Raw genomic sequence first — 20,686 nt, forward strand, 5'->3', positions numbered from 1 at the left:
CTTGGCATTTCTGGGGTTCAACAGAACACGCCACAGGGGCTCAGGAGTTAAACCAAAGGATGAAACTGCTCACTGCCTGTTAGGACTGTCAGATACAATATTATTACAGATGGCACGGAGCAGCCCGGTTAGTGATGACAGCTTATTCACGCTTTTGAATCAAATATTCTTTACATCCTCGAAGTCCTATGAGCACATTTTAAAATGTGCTTTCACTCAAGCGTTGGTTAATTTTTAAATAATATTTACTCATATTCTTGTGCAAATCTGAATGAAGTCATACAAGTTACCCAAAACCAATAACCCCATGAAATAAATGGAATTACTAATGATAAAGGAAGCTTTCACAGAGGCCCAATTAAGTCGTTTTGTGATTTTATTAAAGCACGACAGAAGAATCCATGTAAGTGCAATAAAGTTTAATGGAAACTCAGTCTGGTACTGAGAGTGGGCATTATACGCAATGAAAAGCCTAAATTATAAATAAGAAATAATCTCACAAGAAGTCTCTATTTCCTCAGAAATTAGCCAACATATACTTATGATCAAATTTATGCATTCAGAGTTTGCTAGATAGCTATGACGATGCTGGATATTGTTTATACAGCCTGTGTTTGAAAAATGAAGTTATTCTTTAATTAGCCATTTCTAAGCCAAAGTTAATGGTTGTTTGAAAATGAGGCTCATTACATGATTCCGTAAATGCACTCTGTAATAGCCAGCGTTAGCACACAGCTGTGAAAACATATTTACCGTGACGTGGTTTTCCACCACAGGTGTGTATTTCCATTCTGAGCATTGCTAATACACATCTCAGACTAGCTCGATTTAGTATGAATGCTGAAGGGAAGAAATATTTCTTAAATTATTTAATGACTTGTAAAATAAAATGTTAACCCAACAGAACACTTCATATGTCAAAATCCATCTTGTTTTTGCACTTTTATACTCCGGCTTGTTCCCAAAAAAGGGTTTATGGTAGCTTCTTAATTCCTTTTTAAAGATATATTAATAATAAAATATTCATCTAAAAAGCCAATAAAATCAGTCTCAAAATAAAGTATATGACTTGCATTTACCAGCAAACATCACTTGCAGCCATGACTATATGTTTTTCTAGTAACATAGTAAAATACAGCTTAGAAAGGTAAAATATTCCAATAGTATAACTGAATGATTAGAAGTCATTTTATTAGGCAAAACACAAGTCCCTGAATAAGCTAAAGATGAATTATCTTTTAAAATGAAGTATACTAAGAAAAAAGCATTTGAGAAATGAACTTTTAGCCCCTTCTGAATATCGAGAGTAGTAACACATTAAATGATACTGTAACAGTCCACAAATATGTTAGCATGGAATCAGCATCTGTGGTACAGTTCAGAAGAAACGGCTTGGTAACGACTTACAATGGATGGAAGGCTGATGATCGCTTGAGAGTGGAGGTTTAGGACGCTCACACAAATACGTTCTCTATCTAACAAATGACTCAGTCTGGGAGATTACTTTTTCATTTTGGAAGAATAAAACAGATTAAAGACCTCACGCTGGCAGGCAATCAAATACCTTCTATGTTTCAAGTGATTTCCAAAGATGTGTAAACCTCTGCATAAAGGACATGAGACTACTCTCAGCTGGCATCAACACCTGTGAGCCTCATCCCTCCTGACTGGGGAAAGGAACACGCAGATTAGTCTTCTGCCAAAGGGACCTCCGTTGTAGGAGCACACAGCACAAACACCAGCTTTTACTGGATCTCAATGCGAACATGGAAGCACACAGGATAATAAAAAAATGTATGCAAGCACAAATTCAGTGTTTCTTCCCTCACCTGTCTCTCTCTGAGGGACCTCCCAAACACAAGACATCAACACGAGGGAGATCCCCTCCCTAGATTCTGAGCAAATATCTCAGAGCCTGGGAATATCTTTGGTATTTGATAAGTCAGAGATTTAAAGTGAGAACATTCAGTATGCTTGGAAGATGAGGTCAAATATCTTTGGTACCAAGACTTTGCCTGGAATATCATGTCTGAGAGAGACATGCTTCGACTCTGGGTGTCACCTTGAAGCTTTACAAAATGAAGATTGACTTCAGGAGCTGTTAGAAGCCTCTTGGAAAGGCAGCCTGGCACCTTGCTTATTTACATGGTTCATGGCTGTCTTTCTAGGTAAGGAGCAAAGGTTACTTTCCTGGAAGACGGCAAAGAAAGAATCTAAGGACATTTTGGGGACCTCGAGAATCTGAGGAATTCACCCAAACTTACAGGTATTCCTTCCCCCGGCACATTTTCTCTGCTTTCTCCAGAGCCTCGGGAGCCCTCCTTTCGCCTCTGTAACCCGCTTTCTGAGTCCATGCAGCCACGACTCAATTGTTTCTACCTCTGTGACTTGATGAATAAACTTTTTCCTTTGGAAAAAAGTACATAACATCTCTGTTATCTTCTACTTTTTCCCTTCCAATTTTAGCTTTAAAAAGACACATTACACCTAGAATCTCTAAACAGCAATCACAAAGACAGCTTAAACCACAGAGGTTCTTTGAAAACAGCTGGTGGAACTTTCATTTTTTCTCAGTGTCCTAAACAGAAAAACACAACTTAGGCACTTTGTTATCTTGAAATGTGTGTTCCAAATTATTCCCATTATTATATTGGTAGATATATTTAAATAGGCAACCTTATATTTTAATATTTACTTTTTACAATGAGTACTTATTTATATATAGCAAAGTACCCCTATAGCAAAGTACTCATATTGATTCTTGCATCTCACACTTTGCATCTGGGTTTAGTTTTCTTGTAGCTGGAGCACATCCTTTTGTAGTTCTTTCTGCAAAAATCTATGAACAATATTCATCTTCAGTCTCTGCAGGCCCCAAAATGTCTTCTTTTCACTCTTACTCTTCATGGATTCCTCCAGATCTTATTCCACGGCCTTCTGGCATGTGTTAAGAAGTGTGCTGTCAGTCTTACTTTTCACTCTCAGGAGGAAACCTATTTTTGTCTCCAGTCGCTGTTAATACTTCCTATTTTTCTTTTAAATGACTATTCCACACCTTCCCCTGGCTCTTTAAACCTCTGACAAGCACTTCTCCACGCTCACGCTGGGCTGATGCCCTGGCTGTGCGTCCCACGGAGAAACGCACAAGCAGTCAGAACCGAACTTCCCCTCCGGCCGCCACCACATTACACAGTCGTCACATTACACAGCTCCTCAGCCACCGGCAGCTGCACACGGATTCGTTCCTGCCGTCGGACCCGTTTCTAAAAATCAACGGCTCTCACTTCTGCTTCCCAGGCTCACCTCTTCACCTGCGTCTTCGAGTCCATTCCCTCCCGCCTACCGAGGAACACTGCCAAATGATTCACGTCGTCTCATGAAAATTTCCCCCTCAACTGGATCATTCCCATCAGTTTACAGATAGGCTCTTATTTTCCTATTTTCAGAATAACAACCAAACAAAGACGAATATAAAATCTCTCCTGGCCCTACGCCTCCCTTGAACGACTGCCCAGGTTTGCAGACAAAGCCCCTAATTTTAGCTCTCAGGCACCGCTCTGCTCGTGTAACATTAGTTGAGATCATAGTTCACAGTGAGACCACAGTTAACTTAATCGGGATCAGACCGCAACCGGCTGAGGTCATACTTCACTACTTCCACAGTGACTTACTTTATTTTTTCAGGTGAGTTATTATTCTGCCTTAAAAGTATGCCCTGGAAGGAACCAAGATGTCTTTCGTAGATAAAAGGACGAATAAACTGGGGTACGTGCAGACCGCGCCACATTACTCAGCACTCGCATGCAAGGAGCCATCAGGCCGTGGAAAGACAGGCAGGCGCTTTGACTGCATATTCCTGAGCGAAAGCAGCCAGCCTGAAAAGGCTACGTGCTGCACAGCTCCAACAACACGACATGTCGGGAAAGGCGAAAGTCTGGAGACAGTGAAACAACCCGTGGTTGCCGGGAGTCGCGGGGGTGGGGCAGGATGAGCAGGCGGAGCCCAGAGGACCTTGGGGGCAGCGGAAACCCTCCGTGTGAGGCTGCAGTGATGGGTGCACGTCATCACACACTTGCCCGCACCCACAGAGCGGATGGCACTGAGAACGAGCCCTCATGAAGACGATGGGCCCTGGGGGATGGTGATGGGTCAATGCAGGCTCACCATTCCTAACAAATGCCCCACTCTGGGGTGCTGGGCTGGGGAGGGCCGTTGATAACAGGGGAGGCTGTGCATGTGCAGAGTGGCGGGGTATATAGGAAATCTCCGTGCCCTCTCAGTGTTGCTGGGAACTTAAAACTGCTCCAGAAAAATAAAGTTGCATTTTTTTAAAAAGATGTTCTGGGTAGCCCCGGCTGGCGTAGCTCAGTGGATTGAGCTCGGGCTGCGAACCAAAGCATCGCAGGTTCGATTCCCAGTCAGGGCACATGCCTGGGTTGCAGGCCATGACCCCCAGCAACCGCACATCAATGTTTCTCTCCCTCTTTCTCTCCCTCCCTTCCCTCTCTAAAAATAAATCAATAAAATCTAAAAAAAAAAAAAAAAAAAAGATGTTCTGGGTTATGCTGGTTGTTGCTGCTTTAACGTAAAGCATAACTACAGCCGAGTGCCAGCCTCTCAGACGATCCAGTTATATGTTATCCAGTTGGCAAACCTGCTGAGGGACACTACTGCGGTACTGTGATGAATTTATCCCTCGACAGCGTCTCCAGCGGAAGAAGGGAACAGAAGCGCTGCGAATCAACAGAGTGAGCGTGCAGGGACACCAAAGTGTGCACAGCACTCACCAATCGCATTTTCCTTTTTATGGCTCTCATCCGCTCACACGGACGATCCAAACTAACTGGACCGTGCGCTGGCGTGTGTGGGACGTAAATAACGCTTCACGCGTGTCGCCTCGCTCAATGCTCATTCGGACACCAGGAGGCAAGTGCTGGGGTCACTGCCATTTCATCGGCGAGAGAGTGCAGGCTGGCGAAGGCTGGCGGAGTCACACCGCGAGGAACCCGCCAGACAGCCGCGTAAACGTAAGGAGTCCCCGTCCGGAGCCACGGACGCTTCACCACTGCGCCCCCAGTCTCGATACTGAGGATTAATGCACATGAAAAAAAAGTTACACGTAAGCCTGTTGGGATTTTAAGAACTAAACTACCTGAATATTACTTGCTTTAATTAATCTTACTAATTTGCCTAATTATACATCACATAACATTATACCTTTTATTAAACTTAACAGTAAAGTCACTTGAACTCAAAGTCAGAAACCTTTAGGGGGATGTTAAAAACAGACAATTGGTTTTTTTTGTAAAATTGGATTAAGGCAACAGACAGCTCTGTGTAGTACTACTTAACATTATATTTCCTCTTGCTCTGGTGAAATTATCTTATTCCTTTAAACCAAATAATGTAACATAAAATAAGAACCTCACCCTTTGAGATGGGGACATATAGTTACAATAAAGATTTCGCTCTGCATACTGGAGCCCATAGGATACAGTGCCCATATTATTTCATTCCTCTTAACCATTTCACTGCCTTGGAAGCCACAGGTGATACTTCATCCCCTAAGACAAGTTCCAACTTTCTCAGGCAGACACTGCAAGCAAAGAACGTTTAAAACTGTTGCAAACATCCTCTTAGCATTAGAATCTCAGATTCAATTTTCTTGACTTGCCCCCTAAAACCAACAAGTCTAAAATTTCAGGAGACAGCACACCCACATGGGCAGACCGTATTAGACGCAATTTCTGTGAACTTTGGTGTTCTCAAGGCCTTGCTGCAGGCATCAACTGGAAAAAGTAAAGGACCATATTCATATAAACTGTTATTTCAAAGGGAAGCTGCTTAGAAAGGTGTTTACAATTTATTTTCTAAAAAGATAGTTAAGTCTTTTCTCCAGAAACATTAAAGATTAAATATCACAAAAGTTAAACTAACTCCGTGTCAGTTGTGTGCTTAGATAAACTAGATCAGGGTCCAAACACATAACTTTATCATTTAATTGAAATAAGTTAAAAAGCTGAGCTCAGACCCACAGCAGATGTAAGGGGATGAAAGTAACGCAATGTAACCAAACCCCTAATGCACCAAGACACGTTACCTATTAAAAATAGAAATAATACCACCACCACTGAAAATGTTTTAAACAATTAGGCATTTCCTTCATTGAAATAATTGTTCTTGTTCTTATTAAACTGAAAATTCAGTAAGAGGGTTTCAAGAGGTACGAATTATGTGAGAATTTCCCATTTATTTCTCCACAGAATCGCGTCTACACCCTAAACAACACTCTACGCCCCATGAAAACAAAGTCGATACTTCGATAGTCATGCTCCCTTCCCAACAGCCTGCTTGCTGTATGACCTCAGTCTTTAAAAAAACAATTGTCCTGACCCCCTCTGAAAAAGACATTCTGATACCGGCTTAAACTTTTATAATAACATCAGCTCGTGCAGACTTTTCCCACTCAAAACAACGTTTATGTCCCTGCAGTTAAATTTCTTGCATATACGGTAAGTTGTAATTCCTGAGAAAAGGCCCAGAACTTCACAAATCAGAGGATTTAACCAGAAAGCTTATGTTTTTTCTCAAAGAACGTGGCCAGTGAGAGTCAGGTGGCAGTGATCCACCTGCAGCACCTCGAGACACAGAGCAGAAGCACAGAGTGACAGCAGAGACGCACCGCTGACTCGGAAGATTTAAGACTGACGCGGAAGAAGACATAGTCTTATGACTCCAATTACATGTGGAGTGTTTTTTGGAAGAAAAGCCAAAATGAACACACTCCAGTTCTGAAGCCATGTGTAGGTGAAATAAGGCACCAAGTGCTTCAGCCTCTGAAAATACAGAAAAGTAAATATCATAAAGCTGGTGCGTATTTTAAAAATATAAATCACTCGAATGAAAAGTGAAAGCTGTGGATGTTAAACAATGTTTCCCAGAGGGAATGGGCCTGCCTCATTATTTCGGGATTTAACCAGACTATTAAGTGCAAAATTAAATCATTCATGACAGGTTTGCTGAATTGCCTCCTATAAAGCTTAATAAAGCATCTTGGAAATACAGGACAACGCCCCATAAATTAACTGGGAAATGTTTTTTAAAAAATATACAAAACTAGATGCTAACAGGATTTTAATTATGTTTTTAAAAATTTCATCATGTTCTTATTTTTAAACTTTATTTAAGTATAATTTACACACAGTAAAATGTACACATTTTCAACATACAATTCGATGAACGTTGACAAATGGGTGGATACATTATGTATTAAATAATACCTAATGTTTGTGCTTTTAAATAATGAGTGACAATAATTATATACACAGTGAATAACTTTTTCATAACAAGGTCATACTAAAAGTTTCAGAGGCTTTCTGTAACACAAGTTGTTTAATAATAAAGGCATGGCTTGCTATTTATTATCAACCAAAATACTGTGACAAAAATTATACATTACGATTTCAGTAACATATAAAAATGATCTGTACCTGATACAGACATCTTATAATAAAAAACATGAAATGAACATTAACATAAATGTACAGTAAAAATCATTTGGCAACTGAAAGATTGATACCACCAATATTTGCTATCTGAAAGTACCCATTTTTTAAAAAGATTTTATTTATTTATTTTTTAGAGAGGGAAGGGAGAGAGAGAGAGAGAGAAACATCAATGTGCGGTTGCTGGGGGTCATGGCCTGCAACCCAGGCATGTACCCTGACTGGGAATCGAACCTGTGACACTTTGGTTCGCAGCCTGCACTCAATCCACTGAGCTACGCCAGCCAGGGCTTGAAAGTACCCATTTTTAAACGAAACGTTAAGACATACAAAATAGTAAGAGTCTTCACCTTTAGCTGATGACAAGCACTCCAGGATAGAAAAAATGTGCTTCGTACAGACAGTCTGATCTGCGGGTTGGACATTTGGGTACACTCTGCTTCATCTGCGCTCATTTCCTCTGTGACCAAGACAATCACTTGCTCACCCGAGTTTGGTGTGGCTATTAAAGTCAATGTTACTGTTAGTTCAGACTCCACAGATCAGTCTCTGATTTCATGTGGGAGCACCCCACAGCCACACTCATAGCTCCTCCTTGCACTTCTCCCATCGAAGTGTGCGCACATAATTGTGGTCTGCAGCAAACAGCGCACACGTGAAACCGCGCGTGACCTTCAGTGGGCAGTATCTAAATAATGTAACATGTGGATCCCCTAGCGAGGCCAGGCACATGACACAGAATCCACGTCCAAATCCCCAATTGAAGAATTTATTTTGCTGTCAGAACTTGTTATTTCTTGAAACAGCACTTACTGGAGTCCTACCAAGTATCCTATGTGAATAACCTTATTAATCCTTTCTTTTTTGCACAAGTGAATCACTCGTAGCAGCAGACAGGGCTAAGGAATGCACGCTCACAGGGCAACAGCCACCAGCACGACTGGCTGTGAAACTTTCTCCCTGACACACTCACATAGAAGTTTCCAGAAATATCCATTGTAACCTGTGACTCTGGTCAACGTTCCCTGCCCGGGACTCGGGCTGGATGTCAGTGGGCTCCTGGGTTGCTAAACTTGAATTCACTGTCCCTGTTTTCCTGCTTTTGCCACCGTTTGGGATCTGGAGAAAGAACGCACATTCGACACGGGAACACTTCTCATGGGCATCTTTCTCTCCCCACCCCACCCCTCCTCTCCCCCCGTGAACTCTTCTGCCAGCAAAAGAACTCACACGGCACAGCCCTCGGCTACGGCTGATCCCCAGGTGATTTCAGGCAAGAGACACAACCTTCCATTACATTCTTCCTTCAAGTTTCTGCTCTGAAACAGCAAAATGGAAAAGTCTTGAAGAAAGTTTCTCTCAAGACCGTCAAAGGTGAAAGGGTGTCTTCCTTGGAATGTTACATATTGCTGATGTAGTAGGAGCTACGTTAAGACGTTTTTTTAAAAAACTATTTGCACCCATGAACCTATGTCTTCAATGTGATGGGCATTTTCCTTTTCCTGTGTTTCTCATAGCCTCGGCCCCAAAGCCTCCGCATTGCACATAGTTATAATGTACGGCTATGGCCGGGAGAGAAACAGTCACGTGGGGAGAATGACAAACCAAGGAAAAGTTTACCTTTGGAAGCAAAACAGTATCACAAATGAGACAGTATCCCAAGGGCCACTGTCGGCTCCTTGAAGCAGAAAACCTCTGAAGGAGCTCCGCAGGGACTGCAGAACAGCCCTTATTTGGGGAAAACAGATTCCCTATCACGGTCAATCAGTTCGCCAGACGAGACATAAGACGTGCAAGGTAACTGGACACCGGCACAACCTTGGCGTTCAAGGGCTTAAATATCAATTTATTTAATGCCAGCTTACTTAGATTTTAAGGGTATTTTCTTCCCTCATTCTTAACTTCAAAATTCCTGACTTCAGAAAAGATTCCAACACACTTGCCCAAAATATATCCTAATCAGAAATACAAAACCTACACTAAAGCACAAAATATATTTTTTTAAAAATTAGATTCTCAGAAAAAAGTATCTTAATTGTTGCAAGTTAGAAACAACTAAATATGCTAAGAAATCTCGTAGAAAGTCTTTCAAGTAGGAAACAAAACGCAGATAACTGAACATTATCAGCTACTCAATATGAGGTTGTCAGAAAAATAATTTAAAAAAGGAAGCGTGAAGTTTCCCTGGTTCTGACAGAAGTTAGTACTGTTGATGTTTAGGGAGATGTGGGTGCTCGCTCCCAGTCTGAGGGAGAGAACAAGGGGGATTCCAGCACTCTCTGCTTTGCCTGTCATCCCCACCGCGCAGTAGCTTTCATTCTGTCATCAGAACGCATTCTGGTAAAAACACTGACAGCTCAGATTTAAGGATGACTCTCTCATTATGTTGGACATTGGAATTCTATCATTTTCATACGGCCCCACCCGCAGCATGGCCTAGCCCCAGAGCAAAGATTTACCAAAAGCAGAACTTTAACTCTTTTCATTCAATAAAAATACCACTGAGCCCTGGCTGGTGTGCTCAGTGGATTGAGCACCAGCCTGCAAATCAAAGGTTCCTGGGTTCAATTCCCTGTCAGGACACACGCCTGGGTTGCAGGCCAGGTCCCCCGTAGGGGGTGCAAGAGACGGGACTGCACGCTGATGTTTCTCTTCCTCTCTTTCTCCTTCCATTCCCCTCTTTCTCAAAATAAATAAAAAAACTTTTAAAAAATACCACTGAAAAGTTTACTTTTAGAAATTCTTTACTTCCTAGGACTGGCTTGTCCAGCACACACAACAGTCTGAAGGTCTTTTCTATTTGTTCAGTATACACTCTGCGTGTGTATATATATGAGTGTGTGTGTGTGTGTGTGTGTGTGTGTGTATAAATATAAATTTGCTCCCTCTCATTCAGGCCCAGGGAGTAGCCAGCCTCTGTCTCACTTGGGATGCTTCTTATGAGTGAGCAGTATGTCTAAAATCAAAGGTTCCCAGAGGGCCGCAGTCCCCGCCGCACGCCAGCACGTGGAAGTGCGTGGCAGGAGCCCACACAGGCGGGAGCCCACACAGGCCCTCGCCGGAACTGCTGGGAGACTCGGTAAAGCTACCGCCTCCTAGACGTGGTCTTCATGAAATGCCAACCTGCTCCTAACATCCTGGCAGAGCTACCTCGCAAATCCACCCCAAGTGGTGAACTTCTTAAAGTTCCACGGTCATTGCTTCGGGGATTGGTAGCCAAGGACCCACGAGCCCCGATCCGCAGCCACGATTAGGGACCCAGATTAGTGACCGACACAATCACGTGAGGACGGGGCGGCCAAGCCAGTGCCCTGCTGTTACGACCTCTAACCCCACTCCAACCTGCTCTAGGGGGACAGGCTCTCTTTTTCTACTCTTAAAGATATCATTATCTTGAACATAAAGATACTAAAAACAAAACTAATGTGATATTTATAAAGAATAAAGCAAAGAAAACCATCAACAAGATGAAAAGGCAACAACTCCTGTGTGTAAATCCTGTGTGTGACCAGGGGCTAATATCCAAAGCATACAAAGAAATCATGTGACTCAAAAGCAAGCACACACAAAAAAATCTGGTGAAAAACAGGCAGAGCATCTGATTTTTCCAAAGAAGACACGCAGACGGCCAACAGGCACATGAAGAGATGCTCCCCACCACTCTTCACCGGGGAAATGCAAATCAAAGCCACAATGAGACAGCACCTCACACCTGTCGGAATGGCCTTCCCCAACGAGACTAGAGATAACAAGTGTTGCCGGGGATGGGAAGAAAGGGGAAGCCTTGGGACTACTAGTGGGAACGTAAACTGTGCGGCCACTGTGCAAAATACTTCCTCAAAAAACTGATCCCTGAACTAGCATACGACCCAGAAACGGCACTTCTGGGTATGTAGGCAAAGAAAACGAGAACGTTAACTGCAAAAGATGCATGCACTCCCGTGTCGGCTGGAGCACTGTTCACAACGGTCAGTTATGGAAACAACCCAGATGTCCATCCAGGGTGGATTGGACAAAGAAAGTGGGGAGGCATGTGTACACACACACACACACACACACACACACTCATACAACAGAACGCTATTCAGCCGTAAAAAAGAACAGGATTTCTTGGCTGGCGTAGCTCAGTGGATTGAGCACGGGCTGCGAACCAAAGTGTCACAGGTTCAATTCCCAGTCAGGGCACATGCCGGGGTTGCAGGCCATGACCCCCAGCAACCGCACATTGATGTTTCTCTCTCTCTCTTTCTCCCTCCTGTCCCTCTCTAAAAATAAATAAATAAAATCTTTTAAAAAATTTTAAAAAAAGAACGGGATCCCATCATCTGGGACGGCACAGATGGACCCTGGAGGCGTGACACTAAGCGAAGTCAGTCAGACAGAGAAAGACAAATACCATGTGATCTCTCCTGTAGGCGAATCTAAAAAGCCAAATAAATAAACCAAGCTAATAGACACAGAGAACAGATCTGTGGTTGCCAGAAGCCGGGGGTGTGACATGAGAGGTTTTTTTTGGCTTAGTTTAAAAAAAATGGAATCAACAAGTAAAACAAGGTTAAACTTTAAAACAATGATATTTGTAAATAATGACCTAGTTCAGGAAGCTGGTACGCGTGAAACGAACAATGAATTTAACGGAAATCCATGAATCTAAGAGTAATGGGACGAGAGGACACCCTGGCGGGTTTCTTGAGTGTCAACGGCCCGAGAAACGCCCAGACGCTCTGGCGGTGACCAGAATCACGGCCAATCCAGAGGGCGACGAGCAGCCAGGAAAACACGGGCTCGGAGTTCAGGTATGCAAGCAAACATTTCAGAAATGTGCCTGCCTTAACAAGCAACACTTTAAGGGGGACGGGGCTAACACACACCAGCCTTCTGCTTCCAGATCCCCACTGACCTGACATCGCGGAAGAAATCTGATAGCGTGCTGTGTCCGAAACCAATCCCTCAGCCTCTGGACTCTCTGCTCCCCACTCCAAATCCTCTATACCTGGCTTTTAAAAAATCTCTCGAGCACACACTTTGTGTTTTGGACAGTCGTGCATTTAGCAGTAAGCTGGCCCTTCCCGGAAATGTCTGCATTAAACATGCCTAAAGAATTCAGAGAGATGCATTCCATCGACCTGCAAACTCCCATAAGGAACCGTTTTTGAACAGCTAATCCTCTGCCTTTAGGTAAACCAGATTAACGCCAACTGATCTTTCTGGAAGCTCTCTCTGTAGACGTAATGTTTCAGATCACTGGGAGCTATTTTCAAGTCCCTTTTGGCAAAGGACTTTTCTTTCTAGGCTTCCTAGGTCAGATGAGTGGCCCTAGGTAAGCGAAGGCTGCCTTGAGCCACTGCTTCAAAGGCAACGCAGCTAAGACGCTCTCTCAAAGCAGTTCTGACTTCAAAGTCCACGCCAGCTCCCCGTTACCGCTGGAAGTGACAGGGTTAGTCTCTGCCAGGGAGGGACTTCAAAGGGCTGGCCCCCGGCCAGCCACCACGGTACTCAGTTATCTCCTGTGCTCAGCTAATCCCCCCGAAAGGAAGAAATGCAGGTATTATCCACCAGAGCAATCGAAACCTCGGTAAGGTCTCTGGAGCTTCGTCTGCAAATAAGGTTGGGTGCTCCGTTGGCTTCTCCAATGTCATTTTAACGTGCAGAGCAGGCCGCTCAGTACACAGTTTTGAGTGCGTGCACACCTGAATCTAACAGCAGACATCGGGCATGCCACCTAATAAACCTCAGACCGCAGCTCCGCCTCCGGTCTCCTTGGCCCCCTGGGCACCCCCAATTCAGGTCCCCCACGGCCTTGCTCTTTGTCCTCCACGTCAGAAAAACGCAGCGCAGGGACAGAAAAGGGATCTGGGAATCAGCCCCCCGATCTGAGTTGGAGGGATAACCCTGAAAGGCCTTCCTCCCCAGAGCTGTTCACATCGGCCCTCAGTGACTTTTCAGAAAAAAAGCCATCTTTTCTGTGCTGAACAGCAGTGGACTCGCAGCTTTTTGGTCCTGCCCTCCGGGCCAAAGTCGTCCTCAGCCCCATTTTGTCACCCCCATTTTGGAGTGTAAATTATAGAAATGTCTTTCTACACCAAGACACTAGGTACATGCAAACACAAAGTAGAAATCATAAAAGACACATGAAATAAATAATGCATGAAAGTAAGCATTCTACTGATGTGTTAATGGTTCAAAAATTATTTCGCTAAAACTATTAACTACTAATGTACTAATAGAGTGAGAACAGTGTTATTAGACGTGTTTTTCTCTAGATGTTGATCTAACCTTTTGGGACAAAGGGACCTGCAAGCCCGGGTCTCCGTGCAGGTCACCGAGGCACCTGGTGCTTGGGAGGAAACGCTCACAAACGACATGCAGAACGCACACGAGACGCGTCATCTTTAACTGCGTTCTCACGGCACCTGTTTCTTGATTTTGCCCATTAGTTGTTAGAGGTCTGTCTTCTCCTACTGAGTATCCATTTAAAATGTCCAAATGCTATGAAGGGGTGACGTCAGCAGCGAATAACTCAAGGCCCCAGGTGCACACGGAGTGAACTGAGTCACCGATAACAGGCTCATCCCTAAGAAGCTGAAACACTGGAATTCGAGGCCAGAAAGTACGATTTCAAAGCCAGGCCGATAATCCCCTTGTTACTCACGTGAGACCCACGGCCAGCCGCACCTGCCGGGAGCTCGTTAGAAATGCAGGTTCTCGGGCCCCGCTCCGGCCCCACTGACTGGGAATCTGCTTTTGAATGAGACCCCTCCCGGCACCGACGGCGTGCACACACACAGAAGTGAGAGACGCCGTTCTGAACACGCACGGAGGCAGCAGCGCCGCTCAAACGTCCAGCACCCAAGCACGCGGAGCGCCTGTCTGCAGCAGCGAGCGCCTCGCGGCTGGCGAATCCAGCCTCAGGTGGTCTCGTGCCCGTTCATTTTCAGAAGCCTGAAAGGACTCATATCCGAGAGAACCAGAGACGTGGTGCTATCTGTTCCTCTCCACATACTTTTACCATGAAAGTCCACCCGAGAGATGCTCACATAGTCTGCATTAGTGAGGCTTTCTAGGGAAAGGCTTCCGCAAAAACCGTGAGCCTTTCTTATCTTAACCTCTTACGTTGCAGATCGATGTAACAAGTGGTCGCTGTGTTTCCTGCGAGACCACTGCGAGCCCCCTGAAATGAGAACTTCTCACACGCACGAACCAAGCGAGGAAAGTGCCTCGGCACCTCGCAGCCGCATGGTGACCGGCGGCCACGTGGGTATCTGGGGGAATGGAAACAGCCCTCGCCGGGGGCCCCTTCCGGCTGGCACGGAGGTAAACTCCACGTGTGCACCTGCCCCTCCTCACAACAACAGCCCCTGGAGGCAGAAGTCCGGGGGGTGCGAGAGGGAAAGGGACTTACCCAACGCTCCGTACCTGAGACGAAGAAACCGGATTGAAACTCGGGTCCGACTCCGAAGCCCACGAGCTAGGCCAGCGGGTCTGGAAAGCAGGTGAACGTCAGAGTCATCGGGAGAACTTTCAAAAAAAGGATTCCCACTTCTCCCAGGGCCCCTTTTTGCACTGTTCTGACCCTTAGAGTCGCGTGTCACACACTCACAACAAACCAACAGAACCCCACCCTGAACAGAAACAGTAACAGATGATGCTGACTGAATTATAAATGACATAAGCGTGTGGAAGGGGTTGGGAAGGATAGAACTAACCCAATAAACGTGGGAAGGCAGTGCTTTGATTGAACACCATGAGGCTGAAGGGAAACCCGCACACAAATATCAAATCTGCGTTGGTACATCTGCTAGTCGCAGGGCACAGGCTAGCAATCCTGAGACTACCTTACATCGCCTTTTCTCAGTCTTGGCACCGTGGGCATCTGGGACCATGGACCTCCTCCTTGTGGGAGCCAATGTCCTGGGTATGGCAGGACACCCAGGACACCTCCAGCCTCTACTCACTAGTAGCCATGAACCCCCCTCCCACCTGAGCTGTGAGAACAAAACCGTCTCCAGACATTGCAAAAAAATGTCCCCTGGGAGACCAACTGCCTCCAGTTCGAACCACTGCGTTTTATGTCAGCAAGGTGTGCACAAACAGGGAAATACATTCTAACAACAGCCAGCTTCTTTCTCTCGGGCTGGAGAAAAAAAGTGACAGATAAGAAAAGGAGAAACTTGAGAATCCTGCACCTATCTTAAAAATGCGGGAGCGAAATCCAAATCTCTTTTAGTGCATTAGAGCAGGTGTCTATAGTGAAGGTTTTCCGATGCTATTTCCTACCTAAAATAGTCTGCCCCTCAAAGAGGTGAGGAGATGATCCAGCCATTTCCATTCTTTTGTGCTCCTAGGAAAAGAACAAAAAAAAAGTCAAAATAGTTAAAATAATTTATAATATATTTTATAGTTTAGTGTTTTTTAAGAGAGGTGATGACAAACCCATACAACTGTATAGACAACCTTAATTGGGGATAATATAAAGAATTTAAAGCCCTGGATGGCGTAACTCAGTGGATTGAGCGCGGGCTGCGAAACAAAGTGTCACAGGTTCGATTCCCAGTCAGGGCACATGCCTGGGTTGCAGGCCATGACCCCCAGCAACCACTCATTGATGTTTATCTCTATCTCTATCTCCCTCCTTTCCCTCTCTAAAAATAAAATAATAAATAAAATCTTTTAAAAAATTTAAATGGAAGGCCCTCCATGAATGTAAGGCCCAAGCTAAAAGACCCACCACTCCATACCATTATAAGCCCAAAATGCTCTCTTATTTTCCATCTTCACTTTCCCCACTCCTCAAATTAGTAAACTGCAGTAATGATTTCCTTTCACCTGACAATCATCTAATTCTTACTTAGAGCCATAATAATAGTAGGTATAAGACATGGTCAGAATTCTTCATAAAGAGTCAACTTGAACAGTTTCATCTGAAAAGCTACCATGCAAATTTAGTTGCCTGTAAGTTACATCTCTCATAATGTAAGGAAGATCCAGGAGAAGATAAGCTCCCTCTACTTTTCCTAACGGATGTTTCTTCACGTATAATTTAGGTTGTTCTTTTGTAGTCTGAATCAACTAATCCTTAAAATTATCGTGAGTTCTTAGATCAGATGGTCACGGTTTCCACAAGCTTTGCAGCTCCTCAGAGAGAAAGCATTCCCTTGTTAAAATGTAACACTTGGTTACAATCTCACGGTCTTTTAAAGATACTAATTTGGTGCTACTTTAATGAAAAAAAATAAAAGCTTGCTGGAAGAGCACAAAGGCCTTCACTAAGAAAAAGGCTAGTTATTTTGTTTCCTCAATCCCAAACACACTCAACTTCTTGTTGGCATTTTTCTTGTGTTTTTACATTGACTCGTTTTCATATTTTATGTGAAGCACTGCTTTGTTCGTGCTCTGTGAAACCTGTGATTAAGAAACTCCCAGTAAATATTTACATTCAAAAATATTTTTCTTTTATTAGTACCTGTGATTGAGAGCAAACAAACAGCCGCGCAGGGCCTGAGACACCTCTAATGTTGGAAAAATACAAGGACATTTACTCTTCTTTGTCGTTACTGAAGGCTCTGAGCCCCAGAATGTATGAAAATTCACAAAATGCACAGAATTGATTTCGTTCCCTTTTTAAAAGAAAACTGTAATTACATTAAGCAGTTCATTTCTTGGCCAAGGAAGGTTTGAGTCTTAATGCAATCAAAGGCAGGGTGGGAATTTATTAGCCTTGGTTTCACATGGAAACAACATCCATCTTTCACTGGTGATTGTACTACTTCAGTCAATTTATTGCCAACTGCAGAAGATTTCTGAAATAAAATGAGATGAAGAATGCATAGCATAATGTGCATGAAGAATATGAGCATTTGATAAGTTTGATCTTCAGGAAAGCACATCTAAAAATTATCTTCAAGATGTTCCTTTCTGTATCAGTGTTGATCACTGAACAAATTAAAAGTATTAGAAACTACCAGGGTTGAGCCAGTCAGTAGTAGCCAGATGATCTGTATTTTTCTTCTGTGAAAAATTCTATGACTTCACTGTTCTGAGCTTCTTAAAAAAAAACCGTAAATACACAAAGCTACAGATTCATTTGAATTTGTTTATTAGATCTCTTTCATAACAAAAGTGATAGATGCTTCCTGTAACAAATTAGATAATAGAGTGATAAACAAAGAGTTAATAATTCTTCTAAATCCCACTCCATGAGAAAATTAAGTGAGCACCTACTTATTCCTCCACGCTCATTCAACTGCACGTACACACAGCATATATAAACACGCATACCCATGAAGGATGACTACGCATCATGTGGGTATGTTCCTGAGATGTTCTCCTCAAGGAAGATGCCCAGTTATAAAACTGAACAGGGGGCCCTTAAGGAAAATTCAAACAAAACAAAAATATCACCTTGGCTAAAAGTACAGAGACATTTTTGGAAATTTGGCACTATACCTACCTACCTGCCTCTACCAGCTAATTGTGTGTGTGTGTGTGTGTGTGTGTGTGTGTGTGTGTGAGAGAGAGAGAGAGAGAGAGAGAGAGAACTCAGCAATGCCAGGCTGATGCTGGAGCAATAAAACCAACTGGACAGCTGGGAACCTGACAGGACACCACCGCCACTCCCAAAGTATGTTTTAAGCGACAATTTGGGGGACTTTAGCTCTATACGTCTATACATAAATGATATGAAGCCATAGAACTTTGCTCTCAAAAATGTAGTCACGGAAAAGAAGACGACTTTATGTAAAGTGGCACTTAGTATTTTCCTTTAAACAGGAAGGGCTTTCAAGACTGAAGGGCTTCCAATGTCTTGAGTTTTCCATTTGTTTTAAAAGATGCGGACTCCTGGCACTCCCCTTATCAGCACGGGGCAAAATTTAAACTCAGTGTTTCCATAGGGGGTTAAAGAAGCCACGTTGAAGGAAAACGTCTTTAAAACAAAAATGAATTCCAAGCCCATTTTGTGGAAAGTCTTACCGAACTTAAGGCTTTGTGTTATGTGTAGTAAAGACCTTGTTTCTTTGATTTCTGCATTAGAAGTTACAATGCATATACCATATTTATCATTCTTTAGATAAATAAAAAAGCAAAAATATAGTCGTTTTAAGCCAGTTTCTGGGGATAAACTGAGAGTTTATGAGCAAGAAGCTGTGAGTTTTAATTACATCAGAGAGAAAAAAATAGATCCCATTTCCTGAGGTTTAAGAAAAAAAATCCACTTCAAGAAGTAACATCCCTAATTGGCTGCCCTGAAGTGTCAGCCTCTGACCTCCGAGGGCGCAGGTGAATGAAACCCCACTGTTCTCCCCAGATTCCTCCCCAAGTTAATAATACAATTGGGCAAGGAGCCTTCAGGTCATCAGAAATTTCTAGTCGCTGGTTCATAAGTTATCTGCAAGCTTCCTTGTTTACAGCAGCTTAATAATAAGCAGCAGTGAATGGAGACACTTCTGACCTTGACAGCAGGGGCATAGGAAGAGAATTCGGATGAAGAACATATTTCACTTTCCCAGAGCTGACAAAAGTGAAAAATGCGCCAGACAACCCCCGCAAGCCACAGTTTTTGTCATTAGGAATCCCGAAAACTGTTCCGCAGGGCCGCCCACGTCCAAGGGCTTTTTGGGGACAAAACAAAGAAACTATTTTTCTTAGTTTGCAATTTTATTTATTTATAATTTTTTCTTATTGCAAAAAGGACTGGCTGTGGTCACTGAGTAAGTTAACTGGATTCATGCTTTAAATAGTAAAAAAAAAAAACAAAAAACAAGAGTACCCATATGGAGTCATGTTTCATGTGGTTGGGAAGTAAAAAATAAAGATATTGGAGAGAAGAGAACCAGTTGTTCAACCGAGTTTATTCAACAGCTCACTCGTGCTTGGCATGGGCCTCAGCGGCGAGGACACGGACCGGGATAACACCGTGACTACTGAATTCACTCATTCATTGCAACCCTTAACACATGTGTGTATCACTTAACGCCAAGGCTTGGACAAGGTACTAGGGACGTGAAACAGTGTCGTAAAGCTACGTTGTTCGCTGTTGGAGGCGGGAGTTATAAATATGGGGGAAGACTGGACTGAATCATGGGGTGCTGGGTTTCATCTGGAATAATTACTATGAACCTCTTAATTTAGATACAGAACTTTAATTTGGACATAGGTATAGACACACACGCGCGTGTGCGCACACACACACACGCATCTCCTCGCTCAGTGTGAGGGGCCGGAGACCTGGGGGATTCTAGCACCAATGACGTGCTGGCAGCACCCAGCTCCCCGAGCACCCAGCTCTTGGTTCAAAGTGCCGTTCTCCACTGGAAGGAACCAGGGTACCTCAGAGCAAGGCTGAGTCCAGGGCCGGGGCCGGGCAGCCCCTAGAACATCTTATTACACCTGAAAAGTAAGAAATTCTCAAAGAATGATGAACACATGTCAATAAAAAAAAACAGGAGCAGTTTGTAGGGACGCTAGCAGGACAAATCTAGAATAATTCAGGGATCAAAATAACAATGACAGAATGGAATACAACCCCTGGAATAAAGAAAGAATCTATGAGTTCAAACTAATACAAATTAAAATCAAAGATTTTTTTTTTAAAAAGGAAGCTGCTCCTTGGAATACAAGGCCAACAAATAAGTGGAAGAATGGGAAAAGGGATGTTACAACCACAGACTGAGAGTTTGATGAGAACCGAGATATCTACAGTTTCAACATATTTCCCCACAAATTACATTTTAATTGCAAAGGGAAACCCATCATTTTATAGTGGGGAAACCTGGTGGATATCATTTAACCAAGTAAAAAAAAACAGTAATATCTGTGCAAACTGGTCTCCTGGGCACCACCCACCGAGAAGGACCCCGCTCCCCTCCCACGGCCTTCCTTCCCAAACCACAGAACCTCAATAGAATCGGGACAAACTGATCATTAGACAAACAGTCTAATAATTAGATGAACTCAAATTGAGGGCTCTTCTCCAAAGTAACTGACCTCTACTCTTCCAAACACGTTAAGGTCAAAAAGGAAAAGAAAGGCTGAAGAACGATTCCAGATTAAACGAGGACAATTAGACAGGAAAGGTAAGTGCAATGTGTGACCTTGGACTGGACACTGGACTGAGAAAAAATGAGCTCTAGAAGGTACTATTGAGACAACGGACAAATCTGTACAGATATGGACTAGAAACA

General features: G+C 43.5%; 1 protein-coding gene across 4 annotated transcripts in view; it reads right to left on the bottom strand.

Moving 5' to 3' along the window:
- The window catches only part of DISP1 (dispatched RND transporter family member 1), a 140,715-nt gene that overhangs the window by 77,678 nt on the left and 42,351 nt on the right, over window positions 1–20,686 (bottom strand). For 3 of the 4 annotated variants that reach the window (XM_045816729.1, XM_045816702.1, XM_045816720.1), the window contains 2 exons: window positions 15,783–15,846; window positions 14,922–14,987 (listed from right to left, as the gene is read on the bottom strand). The gene's annotated coding sequence lies outside the window, so the exon portion shown is untranslated. Of the gene's footprint in view, window positions 1–14,907; window positions 14,988–15,782; window positions 15,847–20,686 lie in introns of all 4 variants that reach the window. The other variant, XM_045816711.1, reaches the window with a different exon arrangement.

Source organism: Phyllostomus hastatus, unplaced genomic scaffold (assembly GCF_019186645.2).
Source record: "Phyllostomus hastatus isolate PE091 unplaced genomic scaffold, TTU_PhHast_1.1 phas_contig_148, whole genome shotgun sequence".
Taxonomy (NCBI): Eukaryota; Metazoa; Chordata; class Mammalia; order Chiroptera; family Phyllostomidae; genus Phyllostomus; species Phyllostomus hastatus.